A 4,449-nucleotide genomic window follows, 5' to 3' on the forward strand; every position below is an offset into this window, starting at 1 on the left:
TTCGGAAGAGCAGTCGGGTGTTCTTACCCACTGAGCCATCTCACCAGCCCCCATGGTTCTTTCAAATGTTTAACTTTTATTATGAACATAATTAACAATTTATACATTAGTTAAAGGTCATCTGATCTTTAATTCAGAATTATGAATCAAACAAACAAACAAACAAACAAACAAACAAACAAACAACAAAAAAAGCCGAGGTGTAGAGACCTGCCATCTACTCTACCGTACCCTCTGCTTCAGTAACGTCCTTCCTCATGATGAGTCAAGACCTAGAAGTGTTTTGGTGTTTTTCTTCGGCACCCAGGAATTTCCAGGGACCTAAAGGATAGGCCTAGGTGACTTGTCAGCAGGTACCCTCTTGCATCTTAGTATTGGTAAAGGTCAGGCCTATCAGTGTGAGCAGAGCCCCAGGTCTGACCTCTAGCACCAGAGGAAGGATGTGTAAACGTGTCAAGGTCAAGAGTATGCTATGCGTGTGGGTCTCTTCAGTGTTCTAAAACAGAATCTTCAGCTAAGGAATTACAGAGGCCAGAATGAACTCTCTCTCGTCTCCTCGATCACCACAACTAGTGGTCAACAGATTGATTAAATGTGACTCTGTAGTGGAAAAAATGAAGTTTATACCCTAGAAAGAACTTATCTAAAAATACCAGTAATTCCAATGTTACAGAAGCTGAGATAAGAGGATCTGGAGTTCAAGGCTAGATGTGGGGCATTGGGCTATACACAGACAAGTCTGGTCTCCAGTCGAGTTGAGGTCTGAACCCTGGTAAAACCTGGTGGTGGTAATTCCCACCTACATGGGATGGAAGGCGTTCCCTCATGTCTCCTGGACCCCTGGCTCCTGTCGAAGTTACTGCCCCCACAGCCCCCACAGGAGAAGCGTGACTTTTAGTGACAGTACACAATGTCCCAAGCTTCTGACCTTCAGCCTAGACTCCTCCCTGTTACCTAGCAACAACAAGATAACAAGCCCACTATAAGAGGAGCTGCTTGGCCCCACCTCGCTCTCTTAAGCTTTTACTTTCTTTACTCTCTAACCTCTTACTCCAACCTCTTACTCCCTCTAACCTCTTACTCTCTCTAACCTCTTACTCTCTAGACTTCCCTCGCTCTCTCTTTCCCCCTTCTCTCCTCTTGGCCATGGCCAGTCTCTCTCTCTTTTACCTTCTATCTTTCTCCCTGCCTTTTTACAATAAAGCTCTAAAACCATATTGTGTCTCTGGTCATCAAGGCCCGCTGTGCTTGGACGATGGGACGGGCTTTCTTCTAAAGAGCCGCTTCTGACCTCCCATCAGAAGACCTTCCTGTGCTCCAGCCACGGACCAGACTAAGGCCTCTTGCCTGCGTGGGAACCTCTCCCTGCCCTCTTTCCGTATCTCTGGGGCCAAGAGTGTTGCCCTGGAGCCCCTATTCTGTTCTCATCTTCTCTGCTGTGTCCAGCGTGGGATGCTGTAGACTGAGACCCTGGTACGGGGGCTGCCCCTTGTCCACCCCCCACTGAGTGGGGTCAGTGGCTTCACTCAGCCAGATGCCCACCCGGGGCCAAGTGGAAAGCATCAGGCGTCCTCCCAAGTCCGCCTGCCCAGAGCACAGGAACTCTGGCCGGACGCAGGCACTCTCTCCTTTCCCCCTCTTCCCCTCCACCCACAGCCCCACAGACAGACTAGACTAAAAAGCCAGACTCTGTCCTTAGAACAGAATAAAACACACAAGCAAAAGCCCATAACCCATCAGCGGCTTCGGCGACAGAAAAAGTCCAGACAGGAAGCCAGATGTGAGACAGACTGGGTGAGGGCAACATTTCATGTTGAAGCCGTGGAGACAGAACTCAGACTTAGCAAGTCTAAATAACTGTGCCAGGGCCACACAGACAGGACCCCCCCCCCCATCTCAGAAACAAAACCAGAAACCAAACCAGACAACAACAAAACAACTGTGCCGCTTAGAGTTCAAGGAAGCCTTTCCCGAGTCACAGGTGTTTCAAACAAGGTGGCAAAGGCGTGTGGAGCTGTGCCAGCTTGGCATGCCTAAGGGCGGAGAAATTACATATCTTGAGATTTAAGGGGGCATCTGGTCAGTTTTCTAGAAACCCAAACAGTCCATTAAAAAAACAAAAAACAAACAAACAAACAAAAAAAACAAAGACAACAATTGACCAGCAGATGGCCCCCTGAGTCCAGTTTATAATGAAACATACACGTGGCCCTAGTAACAAATCTTATTGAGGGTTTTGTTTTTGGTTTTGGTTTTGGTTTTTTGTTTTTCAAGACAGGGTTTCTCTTTGTAGCCTTGGCTGTCCTGGAACTCACTCTGTAGACCAGGCTGGCCTCGAACTCAGAAATCCGCCTGCCTCTGCCTCCCCAGTGCTGGGATTAATGTCTAGTTTGATCAGTTTTTCATGGGGTGGAGGAATTGAACATTTTTATTTAGTTCTATACAAATGTTCAATAGGCCTCCCCTCCCACTTCATGCCATGCTTTGTGGTCATGCTCAGGTTTGTTGTCACTGACATGCCTGTTGGCACATATTTGTGGAGCTATTTATGTGCTATTGCGTCTTTCTGTGTCTATGATGTATTTTGACCATATGCAGCCTCTGTACCCCTCTCTTGTCCCCCCTCCACAATCCCCAGAACCCTTCCCTTCCTACTGTTTCCCCAATGTTTTGATATGTGTACATATATAATGTGCAATGACCAAATCAGGGTAACTAGGATTTCTGGTTTTTTTTTTGTTTTTTTTTAATCATTTGTTTGTAGTCTGAGCCTCTCTTCTAGTTCTTCTCTAATACATAACAGCTTGTATATAGTATAAGCACCCTACTGTGCTGCAGACTCCGAAACACACCCTGCCTGTAACACAACATGATACGGTTCTGTCCATTTTTGTGCAAATGGAAGGGTTTCATGCGGTCTGATCACATTCCATGTTGTGTGTATATGTATGTGGGGGCATCACATCTTCTTTTTGGTTTTGTTTTCCTTTTTCTGTAACACGTCTTTATTCAGCCACATGATCCTTAAACTTAAAATTCAAGTGAAGAATAAGTAGAAACTTAATTTTTCATGTTTCATCTCTGTAGTTAGAAACATAATTAAATGTTGGGACAGTGTATAATAAGCCCTGACATTTCACAAGGGAATCCTGTGTCTATTAGACTATACATGCTGAATATTAGGACAAGGCTCTTCCATTAAATATCATATCTTACCGTTTTCATAAAGTGAATAAGATGCAGATGTCAGAATATTTTGACTTTTTAAAACCAAAACATACCCAGGAGATATAACTCAGTGGGTAGAATATTTGTCTAGCATGCATGAGGCTCTGGGCTCAATACCCAGCCCCATATCAACTGGGTGCGGTGACAAACCTATAATCTCAGCATTTTGGAGAACTGAGGCAGGAGGATTAGAATCAAGGCTGTCCTCAGCAACAAAGCTCAAGGTCAGTCAGCCTAGGCTACAGCAAACCCTGTCTTAGAGGCCAGCCTAGGCTACAGCAAACCCTGTCTCAGAGGCCAGCCTTGGCTACAGCAAACCCTGTCTCAGAGGCCAGCCTCGGCTACAGCAAACCCAAAGGAAAGGATTAAGAGTACACCACGTGGGACCAGCACTCCTAATGAGACTATTGATCAGTTGAAATTTTAGACTTGCCACAATTAGCCTTGCTAAAGGATCACATTTTTAACTTACTGGGTTTTGTACATACAGGATATTCTCTATAGTACTTCGTTGTGGTTTTAACATAATCCCACAATTTATTGGTATTTATCTTATTTGTCTGTGTTCCACGTTATCTCTTCCTCTTAATCCATGTCTTTAAAAATAAGTATGTTGGACATGTGAAAAAAAAAGTGAGGACAGAAAGTGCTGTAATGGGAATTAACCACGTGCTGGGCGTGGCGGCACATAACTTAACCTCTGTGCTCAGGAGGCAGAGACTGGATCCCTGTGAGTTCTAGCCCAGCTGGAGCTACATGGTGAGACCCTGTCTCGAACAAACCCAAAAGACCATACACTTTGCTGTGAGGCTGATGACTGCAGACACACAGGGTGGGGGTGGGAGACATACATAGAAGGCTTCTGTGACCAGGCCTACACGCACCCAGCTCACCCCCTCAAAAAAGTAACAGCTTAGACGAGAAGGGATGGAAAAATGATAAGGATGCTGAAGTGTAGCTCTCCACAATTCATGACTTCTGATGGGGTGGGGTGGGAAGAAATCAGTGTTATTTAAAGGCCTGGCTACTGGAGTTTGCCCATGCTCCAGTGAGTATGCGGGCAACACAAATGTGGCTTGTTTCCTTCCTCCTCCTCCTCCTCCTCCTCCTCTTCCTTCTTCTCCTTCTCTTCCTCCTCCTCCTCTTCCTCCTCCTCCTCTTCCTCCTCCTCCTCTTCCCCCTCCTCCTCTTCCTCCTCCTCCTCCTCTTCTTCCTCCTCCT

The sequence above is a fragment of the Mus pahari genome, chromosome 13 (genome assembly GCF_900095145.1).
Source record: "Mus pahari chromosome 13, PAHARI_EIJ_v1.1, whole genome shotgun sequence".
Lineage (NCBI taxonomy): Eukaryota > Metazoa > Chordata > Mammalia > Rodentia > Muridae > Mus > Mus pahari.